At 29.8% G+C, this 14527-nt stretch overlaps 1 protein-coding gene across 4 annotated transcripts in view; it reads left to right on the top strand.

Moving 5' to 3' along the window:
• LOC126880010 (neo-calmodulin-like) overlaps positions 1–14527 on the top strand; it is a 46460-nt gene that overhangs the window by 12036 nt on the left and 19897 nt on the right. The window contains exon 1 of one of the 4 annotated variants that reach the window (XM_050643523.1): positions 5464–5491. The exons of the other annotated variants lie outside the window; for them this stretch is intronic. The gene's annotated coding sequence lies outside the window, so the exon portion shown is untranslated. Of the gene's footprint in view, positions 1–5463; positions 5492–14527 lie in introns of those variants that run through there. 4 annotated transcript variants of the gene reach the window in all.

Below are 14527 nucleotides of genomic sequence, written 5' to 3'. Positions count from 1 at the left end.
TAACTTACCTTCGTACAAATATGCACATAAAAAAAGTTACAGCCCTTTGAAGTTACAAAATGAAAATCGATTATTTCGAATGTATCGAAAACTATTGGAGCTTTTTTATTGAAAATGGACATGTGGCATTTTTATGGCAGGAACATCTTAAAGAAAAATTATAGTGAAATTTGTGCACCCCATAAAAATTTTATGGGGATTTTGTCCCTTAAACCCCCCCAAATTATGGTGGTACCATTAGTTAAATTCAATATTCTTAAAACTTTTTTACCTCTTAGTATTTTTTCGATAAGACAGTTTTTATCGAGTTGAGGCTTATTTTTAAATATTTTTACATACAAATTTTATGGTGGTTTTGTTCTTTTAAATCCCCCAAATGTTTGTGTACGTTCCAATTAAAATATTACTGTGATACCATTAGCTAAACACAGTGTTTTTAACATTTTTTGACTCTTTGTATTTTTTCGAGAAGGCACCTTTTATTGAGATGTGGCTTCTTTTTTAATATGGTTCAAAATATACCTAAAAATGTAAATCATAAATAAATTTTTATATTATTACCTAGTCTCCATAATCGTACTTAACCATATACAAATATGTGGTGGATTTGACAAATATTCAAAATATCTCGATAAAAACTGACTTTTCGAAAAAGTACTAAGAGGCAAAAAATCTTAAAAAGCATGTGTTTAACTAATGATACTGCAATAATAATTTAATTGGAACGTACACAAAAGTTTTGGAGGGGGGGGGGTTTAAAGGAACAAAACCCCCATAAAATTTTTAGGGGTGTCCAAATTTCACTATAATTTTTTCTTAAGATGCTACTGCCGTAAGAATGCCACATGTCCATTTTCAATAAAAAATCTTTACTCGTTTTCGATATATTGGAAAAAATCGATTTTCATTTTGTAACTTCAAAGGGCTGTAACTTTTTTTATGTGCACATTTGTACTAAGGTAAGTTAGGTTCAATCGAACTATTTTTGGTCCCAGAATATGTGATTACATTTATGACCTGTATTTTTGTTATACCCTGTACATATATAGTAAAAATTGTAAAATATTTTAAAAGTAATGATTTTTGTAGCGACCATAAATGAAATCAATTTGCCTGAAAAGTGTTGGAGGAAGTAGTTTGCAGTCAGTATCTCCGTTAATAATGGGTCAATTTCAATATATATTTTTTAATTTGGGGTAGCATATAAAAATAATAACATATGTATGACCCTTTTTGCAATAAATAATCGTTAATTTGTTGTAAACAATTTATTTTTCAAAAATTTTTTTTTAATATTGAGATAAATTGGCACAAAAGATAACTACGACACAGTATTAAAAAAAATTATATTAAAAAATTTGCAGAAAACTGTGTACGAGGTCTCCACAGTAAAGTTTAACGTTGTTAAAGCTGATTCGTATGTAATTATCCAACTGTAATTAATTAAAATTAATTAATTAAATAAAAGCTGAGCTTGGAAACGATATTTTTAAAACCGTAAATTTTTCGGGCCGGGATTTTTTGGCAAAAAGCTTAAAATTATTGTTATCACATTATAATATTGTGCATTGGAAATACTTACTTGATAGTCTAATTTTTGTAAAAGTTATTAACAAATTCACGAGAGCTTAATTGATGACAACCATTGTTGTTTAATGATCTATTCTGGGCATGTATTGTATGTACTATTTGTGAATTATTGATGAATAGATTTGAACTGTAGCCTAATTAAGTAACAAAATCAAAATGTAATTCGAACAAATTTTATATCAAAATTTTAGGTGAAATAAGATATGTTCAAGAAATTACATGATTTATATATAACATTCATATTTTTATGAAGGTTTTTACGATTTTTTTCTGCAAGTCGAAGGAAAAAGCTTTCGTTTAAGTCTTGTTAAATTAAATTTGCCACTTAATTTATTTAAATAATTATAAATAACGCTTAAAAACAATTTTGCAAAAAATTATTATTAGTTTTTTAGGACAATTTTTTGCCGAGATAGCTTCTCCAATTTTAAAAATTCAAAATTCGATTTTTTATCAATTATCAACATTTAAACTGCGTGAGTACATCTATCAACCCTATTACTTAACAAAAAATATTACAAATTATTATTATTAAAAAATATACATAATATAATAAAAATTGTAGAATGTTAATTAATTAAATGAAATACTTTTGGCCTGAAAAGTGGTGGGAGAAATGGTTTGCAATATCTCCGTTAATAATGTTCTAGTTTCAATGTTTTTTTTAATTTGGGGTAGCATATAAAATTAATAACATCTGCATGATCCTTTTGCAATAAATATCCATTAGTTTGGTATAAAATATTTCTTCCCAGTCTTCTATTGTCCACCCTTGGACATATGCCAATCCCAACTCCTTCCATTAGTCTCTATCCTGATATATTTACTTCCAATTATTTGTTCCGGCTATTCCTTTTATAATACCAACCCATCTGTGGTCTTCCTCTTGGTCGTTTACTTTCGTAAGGTTTCCAATGTTGTATTGTGGCCAGGGCCTATTTTACCACTAGGCCCGTGAGGCACCTGTCTCGGGCCCGCATTTTAACGGGGCCCGGAAAGATCACCAAAAAAAATTTTATTGCAATAACAAAATAAATTTTCAAAATTCTTTCATTTTACGAACAGGAAGTGATAACAATAAGAGTTATATTCATAAACCATGAACAGTTCTTAAAAATTTATCGCCGATAAACGTTTCATATAAAGATGAGCTTTCCTGAGGACGATAAAGAAAACAATTTTTCATGAAAATTCAAGTGTTCCCAAAACGATCTTTTTAAATAAAGGACATGCAAATTTTAAAATAAATAGTTTTTTACCTATTTGTGACACTTTAATTGCGCAACTATCTTTACGAAAATATGCTTATAATTCTGTAAACGATGTTTTTAACATATTGTTCACAGCCAATAGTCAACCAGTAGACTTAAAACTATTACCGACTATTATGAGAACGATATCGATGTTGATGATTTAGTGGAAGAAGTGGCACATTTTAAAGAACTTTGCAGCACATCTAATATCTTAAAAAATCTGCAAAGTATGATGACCTTTTTGATTAATTTTTTTTTTAAGTTAATTACATTTTTTTATGCACGACCGGGCGGTAAAGTCCATATTATTATGTATACATTTGGCGGGCGTAAAGTGCCACTTTTGCGCCCGTGGGCTTCTTTATCGCCCGCCGGGCGGTAATGTTAGATGGCGGGCGTGGTTAGTGAAACACAAAGTTTTTATTTATTGTATTTTATTTTAATAAAGGAGTTATAACTTTAGCAATCAAACATAAGTTTCCTACATCTATAATTTATAACACAATTAATAATATTTATAACACAATTTGAACAACTATTTATAGAAATGTTAGGATTTGCTACTTTGCTCTGTTGTAAGTTGCTATGAACTTCCAATAACTCCGTATGATTTGTGGAAGGTGCATGTCTAAAAGAATCACCATATAAATTTGGACTGCAATTTGTTATTGGCGAACATAGCTATAGAGATTACTGTTCTATCATATTATTATTTCTTACACATATTTCTTTCAATATGACATTTTTTATTAACTAACCAATACAAATGATTCGGTGAATTGTTATACAGGATGAGATTTAATAAATTGAGCTATAAAATTCATGCAACTTTTGAAACGGTATTTATAATAAATTGCTCGCAAAAGGTGGAAAGAAAAAGAAGCATTAAAAAATAATCACTAAGACGATCGTGCAAGGAATTTTGTATCTTTATTAATAAATGATCACTAAAACAGTCGTACATAAAAATTTGTATGTATTTCGGGCGTCAACAGCATTTATGGACCTTACGTGTTAATAGCCCTCGCCTATCGGCTTGGGCTCTTACTTACACGTCGCGGTCCATAAACGCCTATTTTACGCCCTTGATACATAAATAACTATTATTGTTATCTATAATGTACCAATAATGTACTATACCGGGTGTCCACTTATATTTTCACCCATTTTAACTGCCTATAACTTCTAAACGGCTCAAGATAGAAATATGCGGTTTTCGCTGAAATGTTTTATTTTAGTAAAAGTTTTGTCTGAATGGATTGAATTTTTTATATCGCTTTCAAATACGAAAAAAAGTGGCAGATTTTTGAAAAAAAAGTTGTTGACTTTTTTTTTAATGGAACACCCAGTATATTTTTTTGTAAATTGAAAGAAAGGTCATTCACCTATCCAGCGATATAAAGGTTTTCAAAATCGGTTGTCAAATCACTGAGTAATTAATTTTTAAAATTGCAACGTGGATATCACATAACTAAATAACATAACTGAGCAAAATGATATTATGTTATGTGATTTCCACATTGCATCTCTCATTTTAAAAATTAATTGCTCAGTCATTTGGCAACCGATTTTAACAAATTTTATATCGCTGGATAGGTAAATGACCGTTTTTTCAAGATAAAAAAAAATATACTGGGTGTTTTAATAAAAAAAGTCAACATTTTTTTTTTTTAAATCCGCCATTTTTTATTTAAAAGCGATATAAAAATGGTCATTTACCTAAAAAATTGAAAAACGGTCATTTATCTATCCAGCGATATAAAAAATTTTAAAAACGATTGTCAAATGATTGAGCAATTAATTTTTAAAATGAAAGTTGCAATGAGGAATTCACATAACTTGCTTAGTTATGTTATTTAGGTATGTGATATCCACGTTGCACCTCCCATTTTAAAAATTAATTACTCAGTGATTTGACAACCGATTTTGAAAAATTTTATATTGCTAGATAGGTGAATGACCTTTCTTTCAATTTACAAAATAATATACTGGGTTCCATTAAAAAAAGTCAACAAAGTTTTTTTCAAAAATCTGCCATTTTTTATTTCGTATTTAAAAGCGATATAAAAAATTCAATCCATTCAGACAAAACTTTTACTAAAATCAAACTTTATCTTGAGCCGTTTAGAAGTTATAGGCAGTTAAAATGGGGGAAAATATAAGTGGACACCCGGTATATTATGCAGGGTGAGGCAGATAAAAGTCCTATTAGAAATATCTCGAGAACTAAAGGCAACAGGATTATGAAAATCGGAATAAAGTGGTTTTGAAGAGTGATCTATTCAATGAAAATATTTTCATAAAAGACCTTAAATAGAAACTTTTTGCCTGAAAACTGGTGGGTATATCGGGTATTTTGCAATATATTCGTTAATAATAAACAAATTTCAATGTTTTTTTTTAATTTTGGATAACATATAAAAAATAATAACATCTGCATGGGCTTTTTTGCAATAAATATTGATTAATTTTTATAAAAAAAATTTTTCAAAAACATTTTTTCTCTAATATTGTGATAGATAAAAATTGGCACAAAAGGTAACCGCGAAACAAATTTTTGTATTAAAAAATTTACAATAAACTGTGAATTAGGTCTCCAGAGTGAAGTTTACCGTTGTTTAAGCTGTTTCGTATGTAATTATCCAACTGTAAGTAATTAAAAGTAATTAATTAAATAAAAGTTGAGCTTGAAAACGATACTTTAGACGGTCAATTTTTCGGATCGGGATTTTTTTGTAAAAAGCTTGTTGTAACGTTAGAATTTTGCACATTGGAAATAATTAGGTGCCAACTTTATAAAGTCTAATTTTTGGAAAAGCTATTAACAAACTCGCTACAGGTTAATGTTGTTTAATGATCTATTTTGAAAATGTATTGTGTGTCTGTGTGAATTATTGATGAATAGCTTGATCAAATAAAATAAAATCAAATTGTAATTCGGTATATTAGGCTATTGATTATGTTCAAAATAAGAGAGCTAAAAGGAACTACAACGTTAATGAGATTTTATTGTCTCATATAATCAACGAACCTCGTTTGGAAAAACCGCGGAGTGCTACCATTTAAATAGGTGCGTTTGTGAGAAAGGGGCGAATTAGTTCCTAGGCTCAGGGTGAATTAGGGTGAGTTCTATGAACTTTTGGTACAAACACGTCTACAGGAAAAGTGTTCAGGTTAAATTTACTATCGAAATATCACATTTTAGAGTCAAAAACTATTTTTTTACAAAAATATATTCAAAAGAAAAGCAAGAAAAAAACACCAAAAAAAGCAATTTTGTTTTTGGCCCCATAACTTTTTTCCTCAGGGATATAGATATAGGTATTGCTTCACCGAAAAATAACTTCAGTCCTTTCTCTTTAAAATGACGTTTAGTAGAAGTCACCAGGATTTATATTTTCCGAAATAGGATTTTTCAAAGTTTGCCGCTCACAGCATTTTTAGGGCCATTTTCCCCATTATTTCGCCAACATTGTTCTGTAACTTCTTTCTACGTATCTCTAGGTATATGTAATGGTACATTTAGTAAAAATAGAAGTCAATCACCTTTAAAATGGTCTATTTTATAAAATTGTGCAACTATTTTTAAGCAAGTTATGCTTTTTCAAGGTTTTATACTTTTAATGAATTTTGATATTTTTTATGATTATTGTTTAAATTTCATATTCTGACTTTTTTCTTGTACATTTAGGTATATTGGCTCCGTGCGTCTCCCCTCTACTTACAGTCACGTGACACGCTGTCAGATTTTGTCAGGACGTTTTAACATTGAGTCTTATGGGATTATTTTGTTAAACTTGAATATTTTATTTTGTAGTGATAATAACCGAATACAATTGTTAGAATTCATTAGTTATTAATTTATACTGTAATTTATAGTGCAACAAAAATATTTTCTTTTTCGTTAATAAAGATTTATTGACATAAACTGCGATAGTGAGGTTATGTATACAAAATCAAACTGATAATCAATATTGAAAATAGAAGAATTTATATCAGATTAAGTGCGTTTTTATTTTCTGTTTATATTAATACATAATATCACTAGCGGGACACGGCATTTTTTTTAAATGTCTCATTTAAACATACACAAAGCGTCCTGATAGAATTTCAAAAAACCGCCACCATGAGCAGGTCGGTCGATTTTGCTTTGACACTTTGTTAACGCTCAGAGCGAATACATTGTGCAATAAAAAAACTTATTTTCTTTACTTTAATGCATGTATTGCAAATATGCATAATATGCGTGTATTGCGAAAATTCTAGGACTATTTTTAAACAAGATATCCGTAGGATGTCCAAGGGTATCCGTAACTTGAGAAAAATTTTAATTTTTTTTTATTTTTTGCAATTAGAAGAATATAGTTGCATATTATAACATAATTTTTAGTTACAAATAACTTTTCTTAATAACACTTTTCGATATTGTGAAATATAAAGGTACTTCACTCATGAGCGAAATTCATATTTTTTATCGCCAACCGTCACTAAAGTCATTCATTATTGTACTCATTTGCCGCCATTTGCGGCAGTAAAGTAACACTTTATTGTACTGAAAGAAGAATTTTACTTTACCTGCCGCGATTAATCAAATTAACTGAGATTGAATGTAAGTGGTCGATGGCAGTAATCGATTATTTATTTGAGTGAACTTAAAATTTATTTAGATACTTTACTTATTAAAAATATTGTACAAAATTTACGTGATTGTTCATTAAATTTATGTCAGAAAGTGAAATTCTGTAGTATTTTCCAATTATATTCATAAAACATAAATCAAAACTTTACAGATTTAGTAATTAGGTATTCAATATTGATAACAACTATCGATTAAACATCGAAATCGGCCATCATGCCAAAGCATTCTGTCACTGTCATTACTGTCATACGAAATTTTTATTTCGTCTAAAATTTAAAAAAATTCTTAAATCTTTTAAGTTTTGTATTAATGCTAATATAGTATGAAATGGTGTTTTTGTTAATTCGATTATATGTAGGACGGTGATATATATTTACTGATAATTTGTTGGCAAATATATTTAGATTTTCTACTATTAATCAAGGGAAAAGCAACTGCGCTGCGGGAGGCTACATTTCATAAACAATGACATAACCAATAACTACTAACGGTATTTTTAAATTTTGGTATTTTATTTTAAGTATTAAAATTAGTTAAATATTTAAATAAACATACGATTAAACTGTTTAAAATATATTTATTTCATTGAAATCATAATAATAGAAGTATAACTTCTTACGTGCGTACAAAGTACACACACTCTTTTTTCATTAGAAGGATATAATTAAGTAAGGCTTAAGTACTAAGTGTTAATGTTTTTTATGATTGGCGATAAAATTTTGTATGCACCACGTCAGTAAAGACTCTTTATCGAACTCGTCTGTTACTCGCCTCGCTCGCTTCGCTCCCTCTGCTCGTAATATCAGACTCGTTCGATAAAGAGTCACTTTACTGACTTGGTACATAAATAACTATTAACATACCTTGTACACTATTGATAAAATTTTATATCTGATGATTGCATCTCAGGTTTTAGATTATGCAGAGCATTTTATAAAGAATAATTTTTTTTCATAAAGTTAATAATAAAAAAGTTTCCATATGGTTCCAGCTTAGTGGGACCTGTGGGATGTGTATATGACACATTTTGAGAACGCATATCTTGTTTAAAAATAGTCCTAGAATTTTTTACAGTACACCATTTTAAAGTAAAGAAATTAGGCTTTCTTTTTATTGCACAATGTATATGAGCAATATTTTTACGTTTTCGAAAATTTTGGGGGGAGGTCTACCGATTTTCCCCAAATTTTAGTATGTTATTGTACTACATACAAAAAGACACTCTGAATTTTTTCAGATTTTTCTAAGCCCTGGCGGCCATTTTGTGAGCTTTAAAAGTCATAATAGCCCTATTTAACGCTTTTTTGAAAAAAATTTTTCTCGGCTCCTTCTTCACAGAGAATAATAATGAGAACGTCATATTATAGCTAGTAATGTCTACTTTTAACGTGAATTTTTAAACTTTTGGCAAATATCAATGCGCCTTTTTGGCAAACATTAAAATAGGTCCACTTTTTACCAAAAATGGCCATATTCAAACAGCAATAAAGTAACTTTTAGGTAATGAATCCATATTTAGCAAGTAACAGATTAAAAGATCTCTGAAAGATCTTCAATTCGACATGTAAAGTTTTTTTTAGACTTTACAACTTTTTGAGCTATGGACGTTTTAAAAATGGCCGTTTTACGATAAACGCGTTTTTTCGCATTTTCAAAGAATTGGAACTTTTTTCTGCCAACTTCGAATTGCACAAAAAAATTTTTGGAGGTAGTTTTTTATGTATACTACAGGTTCCCAAAGGATTTTGTTTGGCTATTTGCTTTTAAACCTCTCATCTGAACCCCCAAAAATCGAGAAATTGTGATTCTTTCGTGAGCTAATGTACCTTGCCCTGTTGACCTTCCTCGCTAAAGCAGGGGCTATGTAGCCTTTTATAAATTATAAATTGTGAAAGTAGAAAAGAAGACCTTTAATTTAAGCTCTGAAAGAAGTCCATAGCGTTTACGGAACCAAAGTTATGACACTTTTAACATTTAAGTGAATTAAAGGTACCAATTAAATCTATGTAGGCTTATTTTTTCTTAAAGTTAATTTTAATCTTTACACTGCTGTATTTTAGATTACACAGTACGAATATATATATTTTTTTAAATACAAGTTAGAGTATTTACTTTTTTTTCTTCTTATACAGATTTAGTACTTATCCAATACTTATCTTAGCACTTTTCCAGATTTAGCCATACGGCTCACACTCCCTCAAAGATGAAAATTTTAATAAAAACGGTTTATCGAATTAATTTTATTATCCAGATTTAGCCATACGGCTCATCATTCAGTCTTCGCTTGACCACTGCTGGACATAGATCTCCCTCATAATTTTTAATATATTTCAGTCTTATGCCTCTTGCATCCAATTCATTCCATCCACTCTTGAGGGATACAAAGGGAAGAACTCACTCATCCCAGGTAGCTATGTATGTATCACAAGCCCTATCTGGACGTCGAAAGTAGCAGAGTTACTTTCATTAAAACAATTATATTCTAAAAAAAATTCAACTCATTATTTTATTTTAAATATATTTATTTAACATATGAATTTTATTTCAAGGTAAATTAACTTAAATTACTTTTTGTTGTGTTGAAAACGAAGTTATTTTCATTGCCAATTTGTTATATCCTAAGGGAATGTAGCAGTGGTTCGTCCTAGTGTTTGGGAGTGTTTTAACTTCATTAAAACGTTTACATAAGCGTTTTTGTGCTTGTCTATTTTAACTGAGGTACCCACAAGACTTTGAAATGATAGTCCTGTCGCCAGGGGGGGTACAACGGCCTCCTTAATTCAGATGGACTGACCCAAGTTTTTTTTTATGTATTTTGAACCCTAGAACACGAATTTTTTGGGTAACAGTTGATCCGGATGTCGATAAGATTGTTATAAACAAAGAACTTGAGGAATTACATAGCAGCGATTTTTCGCAAATCAAAACTTTTTTTGTATTTTTTGGGTGATTCTCAGCAAAAAATGATCTTACAAGTTTTTTTCGTAGGATGCATAGTTTTCGAGATAAACGCGGTTGAACTTTCAAAAAATCGAAAAAGTGCAATTTTTGAACCGGAATAACTTTTGATTAAAAAATAAAATAGCAATTCTGCTTACTGCATTTCAAAGTTCAAGTCAAATTACATCGGTTTTGATTATTTGCATTGCTAAAAATTAAGTTTTTATTTGTCAAACAAAGCTATAAACACATAGTGTTTCCCGTGCCAAATGCATGCGTTTTAATGTACGTAATATACGTAGAAATTCGGAATGCGCGCCTACTCGTTCGATTTCAAATTAGAAATGCATTGAAAACACCATTCAATCACTATGTGTTTATAGCTTTGTTTAACAATAAAAAAATTATTTTCTAGCAATGAAAATAATCAAAGCCGATAGTATTTGACTTGAACTTTCAAATGCAGTAAGCAGAATTGCTATTTTATTTTTCAATCAAAAGTTATTCGGGTTCAAAAATTGCAATGTTTCGATTTTTTAAAAGTTCAACCTCGTTTATGTCGAAAACTATGCATCCTACGAAAAAACTTGTAAAAACATTTTTTGCTTAGAATAACTCAAAATATACAAAAAAATGTTTTGTTTTGCGAAAAATCGCTGTTATGTGATTCCTCAAGTTCTTTGTTTATAACAATCTTGTCGACATTCGGATCGACTGTTACCCAAAAAATTCGTGTTCTACGGGTCAAAATACATAAAGAAAACTTGGGTAAGTCCATCTGAATTAAGGAGGCCGTTGTACCCCTACTGGCGACAGGACTATGAGTAATAAGAAAGAATTAAAATATATTTCTTTCTCGTAAATCAATCTTAATTTTATAAAATTACTTTATCGCTTCGTCCTTATTGAACGCGTATTCAAACATCTCACGAGCATTTGTGAGTTGCCCTTCATTGAATGATCTAATGCTGTGACGCATAACTTGTCTCTTTAACGTTTGAAATTTTTTTACAATTTCCCATATTTTTCGCCCCAGGAAAAGGTACATCGCGCCTTTGTTATTGAATGAGAATTAGTTTTATCGATTGACTAGAAATATGCTTATTGTCATGGAAAATTGTACAATTTTATAGACAAAGCTTACAAAGAGTCATAAAAAAACAATAACAAACACAAACACAATTATATAAATCGTCAATTAAAGCTCTTTCCATACAGTAGTTTTTCTAAAAAAGGATTTTGATTACATATTATGAATGTTTTCCAAAACGCTTTTATCTTCAATTAGTATTTTGAAAAAAAAAAAGGTGAACTGTAGGATCGATGATATTGAAATTTTAAGAAAAAAACTGAAAACCGCTAAAACGCGCTCTCACAGATTTGGTATTTTCAATTCACTTAAATGTTAAAATTGTCATAGTTTTGGTTCCGTAAATGCTATGGACTTCTTTCAGAGCTTAAATTAAAGGTCTTTTTTCTACTTTCACAATTTATAATGTATAAAAGGGCTACGTAGCCCCTGCTTTAGCGAGGAAGGTCAACAGGGCAAGGTACATTAGCTCACGAAAGAATCACAAGTTCTCGATTTTTGGGGGTTCAGATGAGAGGTTTAAAAGCAAATAGCCAAACAAAATCCTTTGGGAACCTGTAGTATACAGAAAATATAGTTGGCAGAAAAAAGTACCACCTTTTTGAAAATGCGAAAAAACGCGTTTTGTGTAAAACGGCCATTTTTAAAACGTCCATAGCTCAAAAAGTTGTAAAGTCTAAAAAAACTTTACATGTCGAATTGAAGATCTTTTAGAGCTCTTTTAATCTGTTACTTGCTAAATATGGATGCATTACTTAAAAGTTATTTTATTGCTGTTTGAATATGGCCATTTTTGGTAAAAAGTGGACCTATTTTAATGTTTACCAAAAAGGCGTATTGATATTTGCTAAAAGTTTAAAAAATTCACTTAAAAGTAGACATCACTAACTATAATATGACGTTCTCAAAATTATTTTCTGTGAAGAGGGAGCCGAGAAAAATTTTTTTCAAAAAAGCTTTAAAAAGGGCTATGTCTTGACCTTTTAAGGCTCACAAAATGGCCGCCAGGGCTTAGAAAAATCTGAAAAGATTCAGAGTGTCTTTTCGTATGTAGTACAATAACATACTAAAATTTGGGGAAAATCGGTAGACCTACCCCCAAAATTTTCGAAAAAGTAAAAATATTGCTCATATACATAAATATACAATAAAAAAAGTTGTAATGAGAAATTTAAAAATAATCGAAAAATATATCAAAAATCATTAAAAGTATACAGTTTTCAAAAATCATATCTTGCTTAGAAATAGTCATATGGCCTTCTCCAATAGACCATTTTAAAGGTAATTTACTTTTATTCATACAAAATGTACCATTGCATATACCTAAAGCTACGTAGAAAAAAGTTATAGAACAATGTTTGCGAAGTGACAAGGAAAATGAGCCAAAATCGCTGTGATTAACGAAGTTTGAAAAATCATATTTTGAAAACTATAAATTATAGAGAATTCTACCAAACAACATTTTAAAGAGGAAAGATGGAAGTTTCTTCCGTGAAGCAATGCCTATACCTATATCCCCATGGAAAAAGTTATGCGGCAAAAAACAAAATTACTATCTTTCGTGTTGTTTTCTTTCTTTTCTTCTGAATATATTTTTGTAAAAAAAATATTTTTCACTTTGAAATGTGATATTTCAATAGTAAATTTAACCTGGAACAATTTTCATGTATACGTGTTTGTACCAAAAGTGCATAGAACTCACCCTAATTCGCCCTGTGCCTAGTGACTAATTCACCCCTTTCTCAAAAACGCACCCCTTAAAATGCTATCACTCCGCGGTTTTTTCATATTTAGAGGTCCATTGACTATATTAAACAATAAAACTCCGTTAACGTTGTAGTTTCTTTCTATATGTAATACATAATCAATAGCCTATATGTTGGAAAACATTTTATATCAAACTTTAGATGAAAACAAAAATGTTTTTCAAAAAAGTGTATAATTTATATAAGGGGATCATTGTTTCATAATGAAAAAGGGGTAATTTTTGCACACAATTTACTTTTTTAACTGCTGCGGTAATTCATGTTTTTATGAAGGTTTGTAGGACTTTCTTCTGCAAAGTTGAAGAGAAAAGCTTTCATTTAAGATTTTCTAAATTAAATTTGACCCTTAATTTATTTAAATATTTATAATTTAAGCTTTAAAAACAAATTTGAAAAAAATTGTTATTTGCATTATAAATAGGCACTATAAATATTTTATTTTGCAGGAAAAGTTGAGTTGTGCTTCCAATATAGATAAAAAAAATTGGTTGAAAAATATTCAATAATTTATAAGATATTTAATTTGTTTTGTAAATGTTACTATTTTCAATTGCAAATACGCGATTGTTGCCGATAGACGATAAAGTATAAATGCTTTTAAAAGGGTCTGTGGAGCAAAACACATTGGTTGAAAAATATTCAATAGTTTATGAGATATTTAATTTGTTTTGTAAATGTTACTATTTTTCAATTGCAAGTACGCGATTGTTGCCGATAGACGATAGAGTATAATCTTTTAAAACGGTCTGTTTTTTATGTTTCGATGGATATTTTCGACAAATCCATTGGGAAATCCAAATTTCATTTCTTCTTCTTCTTCAGGTGCCGTCCTCGTTCCGAAGTTTGGCTATCATCAAGGCTATGCGTATTTTTGATACCGTAGATCTAAATAATTGGCAGCTGCTGCACTTGTACCAATCTCTTAAATTCTTCAACCATGAATGTTTTCTTCTGCCAATGGATCTTTTACCTATTATTTTTCCCTGAATAATTAATTGTAGTAGCTGGTACTTTTGTCCCCTCATTATATGTCCCAAGTATTGCAGTTTGCGCTTTTTAATAGTAAGCGCAAGTTCTTTTTCTTTCTGCATCCTTCGCAACACTTCCATGTTTGTCACTCTCTCTGTCCACGATATTCTCAGTATCCTGCGGTACATCCACATCTCGAATGCTTCTATTTTCCTTGTATCGATCTTTTTCAGTGTCCAAGCTTCCATTCCATAGAAAAGAACTGACAGCACGTAACATC

The sequence above is a fragment of the Diabrotica virgifera genome, chromosome 2 (assembly GCF_917563875.1).
Source record: "Diabrotica virgifera virgifera chromosome 2, PGI_DIABVI_V3a".
Taxonomy (NCBI): Eukaryota; Metazoa; Arthropoda; class Insecta; order Coleoptera; family Chrysomelidae; genus Diabrotica; species Diabrotica virgifera.
This window is presented reverse-complemented; position numbering and strand designations above follow the sequence as displayed.